Below are 20,421 nucleotides of genomic sequence, written 5' to 3' on the forward strand. Positions count from 1 at the left end.
TAATGACCATCTAATTGATTAATTAGCTTGATTAAAAACATTTATAGATAATTATAAATAATTTTGACAAATTATACAATTATACAAAATTAAAGATTAAAGGGTGAAATGGTCAATTATTTTAATTACTTAAACTCCTTGAATTGAAGGGAATACTGTATTTGCTGATTTTTGATTTTTGACAATTTAAACAATTAAATAAATGATTATTTTCAAAAATGCTTCTTTCTTTGATTAAATCTAACAAGTATCTCATAAATTTCATAAAAGCTACCAATTAATTTCTAAATAATTTGTGATGTCATAAAAAACCTTTTTATCAATTTAAAGGAGTAAAATATTGACCTGAACAATTTATATAAAAATTATTTAAACCCTTTAAGGTGCATAGCTCATTTTATCTATTATCCAAGGACTCTGAGTGATTAAAATAAATTACGGGAGGTCAAAAATTAGGTGTCACCATGGGATTCCTAAAGGAAAACATCTTTACTCGTTTCGGTACTCCGAGGGCAATCATCAGCAATGGTGGTTCACACTTTTGCAACAGAGCCTTCGTGGGACTGATGGAAAAGTATGGTGTGAAGCATAGGGTGGCAACCCCTTATCATCCTTAGATGAGTGGCCAGGTGGAAGTTTCTAATAAGGAGCTTAAGAGTATTTTGGCCAAGACAGTCAATGCAAATAGGATCGACTGGTCTCGGAAGCTTGATGATGCTCTTTAGGCTTACCGAACTGCATACAAAACTCTTATTGGGACTTCCCCTCTCAGGCTGGTTTTTGGCAAGGCATGTCATTTGTCGGTCGAACTTGAGCATATGGCCATGTGGGTGCTAAAGAAGCTGAATATGGATTGGGAAGAAGGAACTAAACTTCAGTTATTTCAACTCAATGAGATGGATGAGTTTCAGTACCAGGCTTATAATAGCACAGCTTTGCATAAAGAAAGGATGAAACGCTATCACAAACTGAAGATCCTCAAGCGGGACTTTCAAAAGGGAGATTCTGTGCTACTATACAACTCGAGGCTGAAGCTCCTTCTGGGCAAGTTAAAATCCAGATGGTCTGGACCTTTCGAATTGGTAAGTGTTGCACCCAATGGCTCAATGGAACTGAACACCATGGCTAGGACTCAGACATTTCGGGTTAATAGCCAGAGGATGAAGCACTGCCATTAGTGAGTTGATAGAGATAGGATCGTGGATAGACATCGGCTGAAGCATGGATACACTCTAGACCCAGAGTAAAATGGTAACACCATCATGCTGCGACGTTAAATTAAGCGCTACTTGGGAGGCAACCCAAGGTTTTAAATTCTTGTATTTTGCTTTTTGTAGTTTTGGTAGTTTTTGAGTGATTTGACGCTTTCTTTGGCGCAGGATGATAAAGCAGGAAAACATAAGGATGAGAAGCAAAAATACGAGCCATAAGAATTTATACGGACCGTAGTTTTGGATCACAATTTTTTTGCACAAAAACTGTCACTCATTGTTTGGTAATATGGTTATATATGGTCGGGAACTATAGGCCATATCTCAAAATACGCACTATATTTTCAAAAGGTAAGAAAAACGTTTGGGAGCACTGTTTTGTAACATGCTTAAATACGACCAATGATACGGGCCATATCTCAAAATACGGCTGGTAAATATGGTCCGTATTTAAGCATGATACAGAAAAGTGATTCACGAGAAGAAGAAAAAAAAAAGAGATCAAAATACGGACAACATTTAAAATTACAGCCCGTACCTGTGTTTCAAAAAAGAAAAAAAATAAACATTAGCAGAAGGTTTTAAACAAAACCCCACATCGCGCCTTTCACCTCCTCACTTAATAAAAGATTAACTCCCACTACACCCATGATTATCCACCACTTCACCACCATAATTCCTCCAAAGAATCTCCATAAATACCTCAAAATACATCACAAAATTCCCCACCTATCATCCCTGCTAAACTCGACAACCCCTCTACACTAATTTCAAATTTTGCTTGGCTCGTTTCTTATTTTTCTTCAAGTGTTATCTGTATTAATCATCACAACAGATATGACTGCAAAACACTAAGTACGGAGAGGCATTGGGCTTAGGGGCTGAGGTCAAGAGTGAGCGGCTGTCACCCATGCATTGCATGACTCCCCCTCCAGTCTGAAGAGGAGGAGGAAGCCATACCACAGAAGAAGAACCGAGGGGCTATGACACCTTCAGCTTTCGATTCCTCCCATTATGAAGAGGAGAAATATTCAGCATCTGCTTCAGGGGAGACAGAAACTGAGGGTACTAAAAAGGTGAGTGGCTCGGTCGATCCTTCATTCCCCCCCCCCCCCCAAGTCCTTCAGCTCCAAGCAGTGAAAGTGAGGGCCGAAGGTTAGAAATCAGAAGCATGAAACTGCACGAGGACGAGTTGTGGTTCCCACTCAAGGGAGCCAAAGAATTGTATGAATAGGGGATAGCTCTAACGAAAAGAGGGAGTAAGTCGTGGAGAAACAACTGGGAAAAGCGATGAATAACTTTTGAGGGCCTAACCACCTATCCAGATACTGCTAAGGCACTCTGATTGTACCGGCTAGCAGTATTGGCGACCCTCTTGGAGAATATTGCCCAGTGCTTGTGCGAGAATTCTACGCTAATTATGGGGGCTGCGCTGCATTTGATGAAGTGACCAAGTGTGCCCATGGACACTCTGCCACTCCTTGAGACTATTACGGTCTGTAATGCCAAGGTCGACATTTCCATCAAAACCATCAACAGGGTCTATTTTGGTGATGACTATGCAGAAACGAACAATGAGGCGGAATTCATTAACAAACAAGAAAGAAAAGATGACAGGTTTGTGCTAAAGATGATACGATCAAAGATCTCGAGATGCCTGTTGATGAGGATTAGACTCAACCTGAGTTGAGTGTTGGGGCTATGAGGGGTGCCACCACTGAGGCACCTTCCATTACTGCCCCGGTAGCTACTGACACTGTTCAGGTGTCTACTTTTGCTAGTGCTACAGATCCGGTGTCTGCTACTACTGCTGCTGCTGTTGATATTGCACCGCTGCATAAAACTGCCCCTGCTTCTTCAGTGGTTGCCACTTCTTCAGCTGTACATCCACTGGAAGCCCAATGAGGGACTAATCCTTTGTCATTGACCATAGATAACTTCAGGGACGTATCCATCAAAGCAAGAAGGGTCAACAAGAAAGTTAGCATTATTATGTAGAAGTTCAGGCTATATGTGGTAAAATAGATCACGCTTGCCACCAAATCAATCCTGGTTGAAACTGAGAAGTCTCATGTCATTTTTCGCACTAGGCTTGATCGGTTTGTGACAAGCGTGGTTGCGGCAAAGAGAGGAGCGCCCGGAGGTGATTTGGGATCACTACGAGCAGAGCTTGCCAAGTTAAAAGTAGAAGTAGAGGCATTTAAAGCGTGAGAGCAGGTTATGTTGGAGGATCCCACTCCAACGATAGATGTTGATTTGGACGAGTTACTCCGGGTGGAGAACTTATTTGATGATGATGAGGAGGACATGTCCACAGTCATGAAAGGTAAGAGGAAAAGGGAACATGTGGACCCAGTAGAGGCGACTCAGAATTTGCACCTCCAGGAGGATGAGGGGTTTCAAATCACAGTACATAATTCTCTATGTGAGAATTACCCTGAACCTATAGGTTCTTCTACTAGTTGCCCACTGGCGAATGCCTCTACTGCTAAGGAGACTACTGTTACTGAGACTGATGCTACAACTCTGTCTGTGGAGGTCCCGAGATAATTACAACGCCTAGTGCACCCAGGTACCACTTACCCTACTTATGCTTATTTTGATGCACTGGGTACAGTGCTATTTTTTAGTTGAGGATAGGGCTATTGGAGCTATATATTTGTATATATGTGTTTAGAAAGCCCCCTGGATTTTCTTTGCTAGAGTTCTTTTTCCTGAGGGGTTTACTTCTGTTGAAACTGGCATGTTTAGGCTATTTCTTAGATAGATTAGAATAGTGATGACTTGTATGGTAGTGATTTTGAACTTATGGCATGTCTGTATAACTGGTTGAAATTTGTGAACCCCTCAAAAATTTGGATAATACATACTTAGGAACTGATATTGACGTGATTGGTTCGTTCTATGACATTGTAGTTATTAAGGTATTGTGGAAAATGAATTATCTCTAGGGGGTTGTTTCTGCATTAACAAAAGGTCATTATGCCATTATGTGTGTGAGTTGTTAGTTGTGTTCATGCTCTGCATTCATAATCTAGAACTTGCCCAATTTGTCATGCTTGAATGCTTAGGATAGTTTGGTTGTTGAAATTATCGTAGGCTTTCTTTGTATAAATTTAGTCACTTTACCTTATAAGCCTTACTCAGTTATGAAAATAATCCCTAGTTTTCCCCTTTTGAGCCTTTGACCTTTTTCTTGACTAGCCTTTAACAAACCCATACCCTTGTTCGAACTATTTCCATCTTCTGCACCTGTTCCACCCTTGACACTGTGATTGAAAAAAAAAAAGGCTAAACGCCTAAGTTGGGGGTGAAACATGTGTGAAAAAAAAGGCTTAAAGCCTAAGTTGGGGGTGGTGTGAGTTACTTAGTTGAGGACTCGAAGTGGTTGCTGTAAATACTTATGAAAAAAATAAGCATAATGAGAAAAGGAGAAAAATTAGCAAATTGTGGCATAAAAAGATAGTTAAGATATATTAGTTGCAAACCACATCGAGGTTGAAGAAGTGAAAAGATGAGAAACGAAAGGCTAATAAAGTGAAAAAAAAGTGTAGTGTTCAAGGAGGGTGAGTCACTAATACCTAAATAATTATCCTACCCGTCCCTAAGCCTACATTACAAGCCAACAAAAAGTCCTAGCATGATCACAACCGAACCATCCGAAGTTGAAGTAATTGAAAATAAGGGCAAGCATATGGCATTTTCATTTGTAGTGTATGAACTATTTTGTGAGCGTGAGTGCGAGTGTTTTCTCTTTCCCTTCGTTTTGTCCCTATTCATTGTATATATTGTGTGTGGGACATTCTTTGGTCTGTGTAAGGGCATAAGGATTGATAAAGTGAAATGTGGAATGACCAATCGAGGCGACATTTGTATGTCCAATGATATCTTTGGTAATGTGATGTCATAGATTGAAGAGTCATTGTTAGTCTTAGCATTCTTGAGTTTGTGTTGTATCGTTGAGTATGGAAATGAGGTGGTTATCTGTGGATAAATGGAATGTCTGTAGTTCAGAGTCAAAACTATTGTAGACATTGTATTATGTTGTATCTAAGTCTAGTTGAGTCATTTGTGTTGTATTACTTACTTGAGGACAAGCAAAGACTTTAAGTTGGGGCTGTTGATGTACCGTGAAATTATGGCACATTAACTACCTTTTTACGAGAAGTTTTACTTGTTTTTAAGCAAGTATGTGTCGTTTTGATGTGATTTTATTGTTTTGCAGGTAATTGAGTAGTTAAAGGGAAAAAAACACTAAAATTGCATGATTTGGCACTGATTTGAAGTTTTACGGGCCGTATATATTTATACGGACTGTAATCCTTAACGTAATTAAGGAGAAGTGCAAGCAGAATCTTAAAGTGCAGGATGTTGAATTACGAACAACTTTTACGGACCATATCTTGTTATACAGGCCGTATTTCAGATCGTATTTCGTGGAATCAACTGAGGCAGAAAGTCAAGTTTGAAGATGAAGATATACGTCCAAGTTTCACGGACAGTATAATTTTATATAGGACGTATAATGTGATCGTTATTTTCACTGAAGACTTGAAGAATTCCTAACCGTATGACTTTATACGATCCGTATTTTGTTATACGAACCGTAATTAATGCCAACATGGACCGTTCTGCAATTATGTAATTTTATGTTTTTGAGACCTTATAAATAGTTCCTTGTAGGATTTGATTTATTATCAGTGGTCAGACTTCGTCTTTTGACTTAGAGCATTAAATACTTCATTGTTTTTGGAGCTTTTAGGGAACAAGAATATTACTTTCATTTTATTTTAATCAATAGTAAGCAATATGAATTCTTTATTACTTTGTTCTTCATTCTTCGTTATGAGTAGCTAATTTCTCTACTAAGGTTGTGAATCCTAGGATGGGTGTTATGTGATTGGGAACTGAGATTGATATATGCATAATGGATTGTTAGGGTTTATTTATTTTTTGCTCTTCTTTCATAATTGATAGTTGAAAACATTGATTAATGTCACGACCCAATTCAACTAAGTCGCGCGGGCACCTATTTTTCCCACTTCGGTAGGCGAACCTTCAACCCAACAATAGTAAAGACACAAAGAATTACTTAAATAAGCAGAAGAAATAAAATCACTTAAGTTTGACGATAATAATATAGAAAGTATACGGAAGTAAGGAAAATACACCCTAGAGTCTGGTCTAATCCATACAAGGGCATCTAACTAGAATCTACAAGTCTGAATATCAATAATACATCAAGTCTGAATATGTCTCGGAATAGAAAACAAGACATAAATAAAGAAGAGTCTTCAAGGCGGCGGACGTCTCGTGCTTACCCTATAGACTTTAAGGAACTCTTGGAGCGACTATCAGCCACGAGAAACAGAGGTAAATCCAACCTGGAATTCTACATTCATAAAAGAATGCATCAAGTGCAGGTCAGTACAAAATCACAGTACTGGTAGGTATCACAGGCCGACTAAGTTTCGCTAACATAATCCAAACAATAAGGTAAGATAAGCAGATAAATCAACAGGTCTAAGTCAAACACAAATCAGAAACCAAGTACACGCCGTCACCTAGGTTATAGCATCTAAACCCAAGTGTGCCAAGTCTCAATATAGTCAGTCCGAATCCAAATAACACAAGTACATCATCAGGTCATCAACACAAGCCATAATGCAATGTAATGCAACAATGTATGAATTGTGGATGCAATGCAATGCTTTGTGATATGTGAATGCAATGCAATGCGGTGTACACATGTACTCCGGACGGAAGTATCGACATCTCAATAGCACAACCTATGAGGGACTCGTGAAGTCCGTGTACCACTCGTTTCGGATCTTTGCCCAACGGTCGAACGAGACTCCGGATCTTTGCCCATGGAGGATCGTCATCGGCACAACCCATGGAGGACTTGCGGAGTCCATGCACCACTCGTTCCGGATCTTTTCCCAAAGGTAACGAGTCTCCGGATCATTCCCCGCGGAGGATCTTTATCAAATCATATCAAATATTATCACATCACCCACAACCATTTCCAATCGGGCATTTAAAATATTTTCTCTTAGAGATACAATAAGTATCTCATAAATCCGTTCCCAACTATTTCCATCATGTATGAATGCATAATGCTAAATCAATTCATTAATGTCAACGAATATGCTATGGAAGCCACAACACTATCAACCCTATCAAGACTTATATAAATCAATTCAACAGTAAGTATGATCTCATCATCAACAGTCCGATCAATATCACAAGTACTAAGCATGGGTATGCCAACAATATCATGAAAAGACTACACAAGTCATTTAGAACACTATTCTCATATCAAACGTCAACAAGTAAGATACTACAATATCATGATCAAGATGTATCAATAGTCTCCAATTTCTACTATCATCAAGTGGCATCGAACCCGCAACAATAGAACAAGTCAAATCACAATACAATGGGGTGGCTAGCCCCAATCACACGATAGGGCCCAACCTAAAACAATATCTAACCCAACTTCATACCCGAAGGTTTACATGCTTTCTCCGACAATATGATCTAAATATATGCTTCGCTAAACGAAGTCTCACCAAAGGTAAGCCATAACCTACCTGCAAGGCCGAACAACAATAATACCAACAATCGCTCCTTAGCCTTTCCTTTTCGCTGAGCCTCGAAATCAAGAAAGTATAAGCATAATCCATCATGGAATTAAAAGCAAGAAGAATATCAAAATCAACCCTACTTCTATCAAGACCAAAATCCCAAACCTATGAAATAAGGTTTATGAACTAGAAGGGTGAAATTAGGGATCTAAAGGTCCCAACATGAAATTAAACCTCTAGATGATCAATTTCCATCATTAGCAAGCTAGAATAATCAATAATTCACTCTAATTCGGACTCTAGGTAAAACCCCCAGGTTTGGGTATAAACCCTAACTTCTAAATGCACAAATTAGTCTCTAATTTGGAAGAAGTAATTAAATAAGGGTTCTAATCATCAATTTAATGCTTAATGAGGCCAACCCAACAAAAAAAACATGATTTAGAAGCCTAGATAAAATATCCATTAAACCACTTTAATCTTCCATTACTTAATGAACTAACAAGAGAAGGGATTCTAAGATGATTAGGAATAATGGAACAGCAAAGAGATTAGAAGGACTTATCACCAAGAATCTTTTCCAATAATCCTCTAGAATTGTTCCCAAGAGCTCAATTTCGGAATAGAAATAAATGAGGGGCTAAGGGCTTTTAACACTTCATTTAATGAACTTACAGCCCGACACCCACCTCTGCAACAAGATTACCGCTCCAGCGGTGCCACCCCATCGATCCCATGACTGCTACAGTGGTCATGCCCAATTGGAATAGACTGCTTCAGCGGCAGGGTGACCGCTATAACGGTACCGCTGCCGCGGTGCTGGTGCAGCCATAGTAGGCACTAGACACCAACAAAATTCCCAAGTTTCACAACTCAACCCGAATTTCCAACTAACTCCCGAGGCCTTCTGCTCACAAACCATATACACAGACATACATAAAAACATGCTACTAACGTACCTGCGGCCTCAAAATTCCCAACGTAGGTCTAATTGACTGACTCAACCCCCGATGCCTTAATTCCAACTCCGCAACCCAAGTCTCAAAATGTATCCAAGTGCATTGGGAACTGAAGTAGATATACACACAAGTTCTAAAAGACCATCCGGACCTCTCAAAATCAACGAATTTTCGAAAAAGGTCCATTTACCCAAAAGGTAACTTTGAGTTAACTTTTTCGCTTTAAGCCAATATTTACCAAAAGTTCACCAGAATCAACCTCGAACACCTCGGGAAACTTGTCAACGGTCCCCTTGGGTCAAAGGTGAGCTACCCAAGCTCGGAAAAGGGTCAAAAAGGCCAAAAATGCAGTAACAACCAAATGGGCCGTCATAATTAAAGCTAGAACTTTGCTTAACTTGAAAAAGTGAGTAGGGTTTGATAGGAATAAATAACAAGAACTGTGTTAACCCTCGTTTGATAAATTCACTTAGGGATAAGAGGATTTACTTGGCACAAGATTAACCGTTCTTCATATACACTCTTTTATATTTGAGAAAATCATAAAGAGAAATAGTCCTTAACTATTGGAAAATATTAAGGATTCAATAAGAGGTGAAGTGCATTCATACAACGATTCATTAGAAGTATATCAAGATCAATCACCATAGCATACACTTTATCTAAAGAGGGACACAACCTTGGTTTCTTTAATCATATTCATTACAATCAAACGCAGTTAGTAGCAATTAGTTAATAAAAAACTAAATTTCTACAAACTCAATAGAATACGAAACTAGACCACAAGAAATTACTATACGACTTTAGTAACTTTATCACACCATATTCTCTGTGGGATTTTCTCCCAACCTAGTTGGGTTACTATATTTGATGTCTTCCACTTTACATCATTTAATAGGTGTAATTTGAGCGTATCAGTGGCAGTAGTCTTCGCTTTGAAGATTTGGAGGCATTATTTGTATGGGGTCTATTATGAGGTATTCACCGATCACTGCAATCTACAGCATGTGTTCAATCAGAGGGATCTCAATTCTAGAGAGCGTAGATGGATGAAGCTACATAAGGATTATGATATCACCATTCTATACCATCCGGGTAAAGCTAATGTGGTAGATGATGCATTGAGCCGAAAGGCAGTGAGTATGGGCAGTTTAGCTCGGTTGATTGCTTGGAGCGTCCTTTAGCCATAGAGGTTCAGACTTTGGCTAACAGTCTTGAGTGACTCAATATTTCGGATCTGATTCGGGTTTTAGCATGTGTTGAGGCTAGGTCGTCTCTCTTGGAGCAGATCAAGACACAACAATTTGATAATGCTAAGTTATGCAAGATTCATCACAAGGTGTTGAGTGGTGAATCCAAGGACGTCGTTCTTGATGATAATGGGGCTTGAGGATCAAGGACGTGTGTGCGTTCCTTGTGTTGGTGGTCTGATTCATTTGATATTAGAGAAGGCTCATAGTTCTAGATATTCTATTCATCCAGGTATGACCAAGATGTATCGTGATTTGAGACAACACTACTGGTGGGGTAAGATGAAGACAAATATTGCAGATTTCATTGCTCAGTGTTTGAACTGCCAGCAAGTGAAGTACGGGAAACAGAGACCTGGCGGTGTGCTTCAGAGGATACCCATTCCCGAGTGGAAGTGGGAGAGGATAGCCATGGATTTTGTTGTGGGTCTTCCGAAGACCATAAGCAAGTATGATTGGGTTTGGGTCATTTTAGATAGGTTGACTAAGTCTACACATTTGTTCCCAGTTCAGATTACTTATAATACAGATAAGTCGGCAAAGATTTACAACTGAGAGATTGTACGATTGCACAAGGTTCCTATTTCTATCATTTTTTACCGAGGTACTCAGTTTACCTCCCATTTTTGGAAGACTTTGCAGAGTGAGTTAGGTACCCAGTTATATCTTAGCATTATGTTTTATCCACAGACTGATGGTCAGTCTGAGAGGTCTATTTACGTGCTTGAGGATATGTTGAGGGCTTGCATTATTGATTTTGGTGGTCATTGAGACCAATTCTTACCATTGGCAGAGTTTCCGTACAATAATAGTGTTACACCTTGGAAAATTTTTTGTTAACGTACAGTGAATAGGATAACGAAGGGCATGATGTATACGATGTTGTGATAAGAGAGAAATAGCATTTGATGATCCTAATCGAGATTCAAAGACATTTGACGTAAGGGAAGAAGGTTGTCAAGGAAAGCAAAGGATATGTTGTGTGTCGGGTAAGAATTATGAGCGACTAGTTAATGATGGCGTAATGATGCCTTGGAGAAGAGTGATAACGTCCCTTAGATTGGTATTGAGGTGTTAAAAAAGTGTCAAGAAGGTTCCATAAGGATTGGAGATCAAACGAGTCGACGAGAACAAGTTTCGGAGAGCTGGGCATTATACGGCCAAACATACTGGCCGTATAAAACATACGGACCGTATGTCCATCCATATGTCTTGCCCAGAATAAGGGTCCTCACTGGCCCAAACATACGGCCCGTATAAAATGTACGGACCGTATGTTGGTCCGTATGTTCTGGTCGGGACAGATTTCAAGATTAATATAAGGACCCCTCTCTCTCATTTTAATTCATTTCATTTCACTTCTCCACCCCTCAAGAACCCTCTAGAATTCTCTCCATTATTCATCCACAAGAAATCAAGAGAAATCCATGATCAGCTACATCAAACCCACAAAATCAAGTGTAAGAAACATATCAAAGTTTGTCTAAGCCTAGAAATCCCAAAGGAAGTGAGTTAGGGTTTTTGTGCAAGATGAGAATTCCCATTCAAGGATTGATCCATCATCTAAGGTGAGTTTTATGATCATTCCTTGTTGTTTAAGGTGTTGAAAGTTAAAAACACTTGGATTGTAGAAAGATATAGGAAATGGGTCATGAATGTGGGAATAGTGACATTGTTGGGTAAAGGTTTGGATTGAGTCATGATTATCAATATGTTGTGATTGTAAATGTGTTATGAATGACATTTAAAACATGGAATAAGTATTATATGTGAGAAAATGCAATAATGAACTATGACCATGATTATGAAGAAATTGGAGTGAAATGGTGAAATGTGGTTAATATAGATGAATGATGATTGTTGTTTGCGATATTGTGAATGTTGTTATGAATGTTTGGGAGTTGATATAGAATATGGGAAAAGTTGTATAAACAAAGTAAATACTGCCCAATTTTCCCTAGAAATAGTAAGCACGTTTAAGTAATTGATTAGCTAATGTTAATGCGAATTCTCTTGAAGGTAGAAACGTGAGCATTAAAGGAGAACAAGCAAGCGATAGATTAGTTAAACGAACAAGGTATGTGAGGCTAGTCCTTTCTTTCTATGGCATGAAGCCGATGGTATGATTTTTCCTTCTTCTCCATGAATCTTCTATATCCCGGAAAGCTAAGAGTCTATGTTCATGAATAGCTACATGAGATAAGAGATACATTATGAGCCCAATAATGATGATGATGAGCTTAAGTCTAAAGATTCTAGAGTTCATAATATGATGTTCCTATATAGTTAATGATGTCATCTATTGTACACACTCACCTTATATACTATTTCCTTCAAGGTGAGGCAGAATAAGTATAAATGCTCTATAATGGAATGGGGGTTCACGACCTTATGTCACCCTAACATAGTCATAGTTGCCTTCAAGTTCTAATGTATGTTTTTAATGATAAATGTATAATGATGCTAAGTCATGATATGTCTATGAGATGATCAATAATGTAAGTTTATAATATGCTTATGCCATGTATGAAAATGTGGAGTTACGATGGGTATATAACGATATGATTCCACCGTGCCTAAATGGTCGGACATGTCACCGCTAAGGCGGGCTGCTTATGATTCCACCGTGCCTAAATGGCCGGACATGTCACCACTAAGGTGGGCTGCTTATGATTCCACCGCGCCTAGAAGGCCGGACATGATCACCACTAGTGGGGGGCGTATGATCATTAGCCGGACGCGGGTTAACGATGAGGATTATGATGCGATGATATATGCGCGATGATGACACATGTACTATGATTATATAAATATACGATATATGTGTCAAATGTATTCACCTATGAAACTCATACAGGTTATATCTTCTTCCTATGGCTTATGATTCTTCTATTATGTTCATTGCATTCTTGCCTTACATACTCAGTACAATGTTCGTACTAACGTCCGTTTTCTTTGGACGATGTGTTCATGCCCACAGGTAGACAGGGAGGTGAGCTTGATCCAGACTCGTAGGAGTTGTTAGCTGACTTGAGAGCACTCCATTGTTCTGGAGGTGCCTTTGATCATCCTTTTGTGTATATATCTAGCACTCTAGTACAGGCTCGTAGATACGCAGGTGTGGGTAGTATGGTCTCGCAATGTTCCTAATGTATATGTTTATATTATTTTGATAGCCGAAGGGCTTATATATATATATATATATATATATATATATATATATATATATATATATATATATATATATGTAAAGTGATTATGTTTCCAAATGAGAAAATGACTTTCTTATGATATGAATATGATAAGTAAGGGAATGAGTGGTGTTCGGTGGTTAGCCCCGGGTACCCATCACGGTTCCTAGTCTGGTCATGACAAATAGCTATCATTCGAGTATTGATATGGCGCCATTCGAGGCTTTATATGGTAGGAAACTTCATTCTCCAATTGGGTGGTTTGATGTTTTTGAGGTGAGACCTTAGGGTACAGATTTATTGAGGGAGTCCTCGGACAAGGTGAAGCTGATTCAGGACAATCTTCTAGCAGCTCAGAGTAGGCAAAAGGTGTATGCGGACTGGAAGTTTTGAGACTTGGAGTTTATGGACGGTGAGCAGGTTCTTCTGAACTTTAACCCATGAAGGGTGTTATGCAATTTGGGAAGAAGGGCAAGTTGAGCCCGAGGTATATTGCCCCATTTGAGATTCTCCGTCGTGTTTGTCCAATGGTGTCACGACCCAACCAGAGGGCCATGACGGGCACTCGGAGCTAACACACCGAGCACCTCTAAACATACATCTCATAAACATTTCTAAGTGGGCCATATAGGCAACTCGTGAATATCATCCATAAAACAGTTAGCAACAGTTATGTCCATAAGTGTAGACCAACAAGGCTACCAAATATTATACAACAATAAGAACTGATGACGTTTAAGGAACATCTAGCTACATACAACTGTCTACGATCCTCTAAACAGAATACGTATGACCATAAGGACCAATACCAATATACTGCAGCTCCGAAGTATGTGGAGAGCTCATGAGAATCCGCTGATAAATCACTTACGGGTCAAATTCGTGTACCTATCTACCTGTGGGCTTGAACGTAGCGTCCACAAGAAAGGACGTCAGTACGAATAGTGTACTGAGTATGTAAGGCATGAATAACAGCATAATAAGAAATATATAGCATAACATGAGATAAAGATAACCTGCACATCTGATTGCCTCATAAGGCGGATACCATGTTTGCTTAGCTTTCTTTAGAAAAAAACATTCCTCATATATATAAATAATAGTGTTGTGGAACGTCCAGCCCGATCCATAAATAAATAATAGTGCTACGGAACGTGCAGCCCGATCCATAAATATTTTATATTGCTGCGGAACGTGCAGCCCGATCCATATATCATATCATCATTTTACATATATATTGCCGCGGAACGAACTGCCCGATCCATTTATCCCGCGTCCCGGATGAGATCCAACTGATCAGGTGGCTATGCGTATATAATGCCTCAGCTTTCCCCTTACCCCATATGTACATATGTACATATATATATATATATATATATATATATATATATATATGTGTGTGTGTGTGTGTATGTATATGTGTATATGTGTGTGTGTGTGTGTGTGTGTATAACATAAGTAGCATACATGAGAGCCCAAGTAAAAGTTATCACTTTATCGGAGTGACGTAAGGTTGGTAACCTCCGTTTTATATTATGGAACAATCATCATCGCTTTACCTCACCTTGAAGGAACAATGATTATAAGGTGAGATCAACAACAATGGGTGGAATCAAGAAAATCATGAAATAAGCTCAATAATCTCATCTTAGCATTAAAATCATAAACTTTGAGACTTCTAGGAATAGGATCATCATCATCATTTTCATCATGGAAATATAATCATCTTTAGCGTTGTAAGAAACTTTAAGAATCATGAATCTTTAGCTCTTGGAAATGAGGACATTATGGAGTACTCGTATGGATTCACAAGAAAGAAATCATCATTGTTATCATGGTCCTCATAGAAAACATCTCATCTTTAATATCATAAAACCTTGAGAATCATGAACTCCTAGCTTTTTGGGAACAAGAATGTTATGGAAGACATATATGGAATCGTAACATAGGAATCATGCCTTTAGAAAGAAAGGGACTAGCCTTACATACCTGGTTGATTTCCTACCACTTAACGCTTTATCTCCCGAGATCGTCATTCTACATTCAAGAGAAGTCATCCTATAGTTAGACTTATAGTCATGTACTTATCTCAAATCTTTAAATTAAACTTCTTTAGAATTCTACCAAAATTCGAGCAGCATCTCCCCTGTTTATATGCCTAGCCCGAAATCACGATTCAGCAACCAGCAATAACAACAACCATACCAACATCAACAACAACATTATCAATACCCAAGTATTCCATAAAATATCCCACACGATGTTTATCCAATATTTCCACCCATAAAATTATTATATGACCATTTAATAGTTCTATGTTCGTAATTAAACTTAAATCAATACCAATAAGGAAGAATTCATACCTTATTCCCGCTAGAACCATGATATCTTTAATATCCACCTTGGATTCAAGCCAAAATCCCTCATAATATGATATTATAATTGTAACTATACGCTGTCTGGACCGGAATCCGGGGGTTAGACTTGATTTGGGCTTAAAATTTGGTGTTGAAAGTTGGGGGAGAATTTTCCAGAAAGTTAGAGAGGTTTTGGGGGTGTTTGAATCGAAAATGGGGGGGGGGGGGGGGGGGGTAAGCCCCCCATTATAATGTTCCAGATTCTGTCCAAACCGACTTAAAAATTACTCATCACATGCGCACTGGGTAGTGGTGCGTTGCGTTGTCTGTCACCCCTTCTGCGCGTTCGCGCAGAGCATTTTCCTGGCCTGCCAGCCCAACTTGTGACATCCATATCTCCTTACGCCTATACTGTATCGATGAGCGGTTTATTACGTTAGAAATTAGACTTCATAAACTCCACTTTAGGCTCTTGTTTTGCCTCAAAACTGCTGATATACTAAAAGATATTCCTTCCTTAAGTAGGGCCAAAATTACCCCTCATATTCTCTCTAACATCCAACAAACTTAATTTTCTTGATTCACTTGCCCTCCAAATCCTTCGGCCGCTTGTGATATGAACTTACACCCTCATAACATAAGATAAGCGCATCAAATATCATGTATCTTAGAGGTAACTCCAATGTCCATACTTGAAACAGCCAACACTCATAAATCTCAACGTACAGAACCACAGGGTGTAAGATTCTTCCCCCCTTTAAAAACATTTGTCCTCGAATTTTGAAGTAAAGTTCGCTCTGAGGTAAATGTCAATGTTCTTACCTGCATTTGCTTGTATTTACCTTACTTACGTGCAATTTGACTTGCTCATTAAGACTGAACTTATCTGAATTGCACCACTTATCCTTTTTCTTTTGTGCTAAAAGTTTATGCTCGTGCTGAAGGTCGCTCTTTTTTTTTCTTTTTTTCTTACTAACTCTTCGTGCTTAGTCATTCTCATTTGTTCGTCACCTCCATCGTCTACATTCCTATATGCCCGGTATATGCTTTTATATAATTTCTAATTCCATCTTCATTTTATTCAAGAATTTTTTCATTCTCTCTGATCTCTACATATCTTTCTTACACTTCACAAATATCCTTGGCCTTTGTGTTGCTGGGGTTGATGCGCTTTTCGCTTGAGATAATTTCAAAACTGGCCATATTATAGCCTTCTTTGCTTTCTTACAGCAGTCGAATTAATTCCTGCGGTATTTTATCGCTCAGCTAGAGCAATACTAAAATCCCTTATTTAATCGTTTCTTCTTCTGATTTGGCTTATTACGTTTGGGCTGACTATTCGTATCAAGGATACCTTGAACCTTTTCTTTAATGGTTTATTTCTTAATACATATGGTAGTTCTTCCTCGTGCCACTACTAGCTCATGATCCTTATGCACCTATGGACTTAAGTTTGTTGAATTTCTTGCTCGATCGACTCTTGGATGTTATTCTTCTTCTTCCTGCGGTTAGAAGTCATACTCGTATTGACTGTCATCCCTTTTTCTTATCACTTATTTGTCCACTAGTTCTTCAATCTTTATGATTTTCACTGTCTTTTCAACCTCTATTGTTCATACCTTTATATGTTCATGTACCCAATGCTTACCACATACTTTTATCCCTTTTCGTATGGCCAAAACTCTTATTCCTTAACTTTTATGTATCCTTCTTACGCTTTACAGATATTCCATGCCTTCATTCTCTCGGAGCTTAACTTATCCTTCTTCTCTTAAGGACAACCTCAGAAACTGGTAACGTAGTATCCTTTGCTTTTCTATAGCGACTGAATTGATCCTCACGGTATTCTATATATATAACCTCGAAGATTCCTTTCACCATCCGCTTTACTTGACCCTCGCTTTTCTTTCATGCTAGGTCTGGCTATCGGTAGGTTCTCATACTTACATCCAAAATATCTCAAAATTTCCTTTCAGTACTATCGTATCTATTTTCCACGACTCGCTCTTTCATTTGCCCAGCTCATACTGTGTTGTAGTCTCCCTTAATTAGGTGGTTGTACCATAGTTAGACGTCCTAGTTATTTCAATATCTTATCAATCTTTGTCCCCTTCTTATCTTCCCTTCAACATCATAACATGTTCATATTTTTACATATCCCTCATATATTCATCCTATTTTTCTTTGTAATCGAATTCCTATACTCCTTATCAAGACTCTTATCCCCTATTATTGATGTGTTGTCGCTTGCCCAAACTCGTTAGCCTATTAACATTCCTCTTTTCCTCAGTGGCTATTTCACTTAACTTGTATCTTAGTCTATTATCTACTTCAAACACCATCATACTCAATCCTTCTCCGCCTCTTCATTTTTGTACTACCTATTACACTCTTATCTTGAATTTCTATGTAATTTCTTCTTTCTTAGTGTACTCCCTTTCAATCTTTACTTGGTCATGCACATGACTGACTGGTTATGGTTATCATCAAATTGTCATTTTACCTTAGCATCCTGCTAATGTAGTACCCTTTGAAGTGGTTTCCAATTCCTTTATTCCTCTATTTCCATCTTTTAACAAGGCCTACATCTAGTCCAATACTTGTTTGTCTCATCCCCCCCCCCCCCATAGGGTGTTAGCCCTTTATTCTATATTTAACATCCTATTAGTTCTCCTTTTCCTTGCAAGTACACACTCTCAGCGAATCAGTAACCAATCTTAGCCATAACTACTCGCCATCTAAATTTATCTGATCGGTTGCACTTATTCGTAACGAGTCACATATCCTCATAACCGTACTGGTCCTGCATGGGCCTAAGCTTTCATCAAAAGGATCTTCATAGTTACTGTTCTTCCAAGATCACCCTTCTCCTATTATTCGTTTTCCCCATTTCCTCACCGTGATGGTATCTAGCGCCAATTTTTTTCTTATTCTCAAAATCTGCCTTGATTGTTAATGTTCCTCCTTCTCTTTGCCATATAACCACTCGGTCTTTAGACAAACTTGTTTTAAACTACAAATTCATCTTCTTAATGTAGGGTACATCTTATATCAATTTGCGACTTCCAACTCATTCGCCTACCACTACATAACTGATCTTTTCATAGCATCACTCACACCCTTCATTAGGTATTTAGCCTTATATTAACTCAATAATCTTGTGACAAGAGGATTTCTGAAAAAAGAATCTTCCTGTACCTTAGTCCTAACTTTGTCTTACATCCATATCCTTATACTCATACCTCCGTACAATATCCTTGCCCATATATGTTATATGATAAAAGGCCCTTATTGATATCTAGCTCTTTTAGCACGCACATCGTTCCCATACCTCGTCTACCCCTTTGTACTTCTAAATTATTAGCTTATTTATACTCAAGGGTCATGGATAATTATATACTTATCCCTACAACTTCTTACTTCAAGAAGAAGTTACCACTCCCGTCTAATCATACTAACGTGTCATTAATGAAACACTTTGAAAGGTTTAATAAACTCGAGTTTCGCCCCAATCCAACCCGCAATATAAGGGATAACACATAGCAATGTAGAACTCAGAACAATCAATGCATATACACGATGAGAGAATGCTAACAATTTACCTGTGAAAGCATCGGGGGAGGTTTCAAAATCCTATCGTCCAACTAGTGCATAGATTCGGTTTTGAGGACTACTTAAACTGGATGCTCCTCCCCTACCTCTACCACGACCTGCTGGCACTTGCGAACCTTTCCCTACCGGGCGTACTGACAATAAAGAACCAACCGCTGATCCTGTGGGCTGAGCGTTATTTCTGCCATTCCTCAATGGACAATCGCGTATCACATGGCCAATCTGACCACAGGCGTAACAAGCACATGAACCTAAGCAGCACTGTCCAGAGTGTGGCCTACTACACCGACCACACCGGGGTGAAGGTGGTCTCACCCGGCCTGGATCATCGCTATACCGAAAACCTAAAATTTTGGAGCGCTGGCCCGATCCAGAATAAATAAGATGATCAAATCTCTTGCCCGTAAATCGAGAAGGTGCACTGGCCACTGATTGGCTTGAATGTATGTAATACTATTGCCTTTGACTCCCCTAAACCCGCTAGCTGCACTGGAAGATCTGGCCCTCTTACCATTCTTTCTATCAGAATCACGCTCGCCCCTCTGCAGCTACTGTTCTTCCTCAAATTCTGGGCAAGGGCCTGAATACGAGAAATATCCATCCCATCCTAGAGCAAGGCTGTCAAGCACTCCTTAATCAAATGAGGACCCAAACCACTCACGAATCGATGTACACGGTCCCCCATATCGGCTAACATGGCTGGGGCATACCTAGCCAAAGAATTAAAGCGAAGACTATACTCTCGAACACTCATACTCCCCTATCGGAGATTCAAGAACTTGTCGGCTTGAGCTCGCCGAACCTCCAGGGGAAAGTAATGTCGGAGGAAAGCTTCCATGAACTCTTGCCATATTGAGGGAGGTCCATTCGCCCCTCTCGAAAACATTCAAGTGTTATACCAGTGAACGGCCATATCCCGCAATCTATAGGACGCCAATTCAACTGACTCAGTATCAGAAGCATGCATTAATCTCAACGTCCCCAACATCTCATCTATAAATCCCTGCAGGTCTTCATCTGGCTTTGACCCACAAAATTTTGGAGGATTCAGACTAATAAAATCGCGGGCTCTTGCACTACTCGCTCTATCACATTGGCCCGCACTTTGTCGCTGAGCCTGAGCGGCAACCAACTGAGTCAACAACAGAATAGCCTCGATCATCTGCTGGCCCAGGATATCTAGTGGAGGAACTGGAGGTACTGGGGCTGGATCTGAAGCCCCGTTATGCTCCTCGGGTAGGGATATAGTAG

This window comes from Lycium barbarum, chromosome 1 (genome assembly GCF_019175385.1).
Source record: "Lycium barbarum isolate Lr01 chromosome 1, ASM1917538v2, whole genome shotgun sequence".
Lineage (NCBI taxonomy): Eukaryota > Viridiplantae > Streptophyta > Magnoliopsida > Solanales > Solanaceae > Lycium > Lycium barbarum.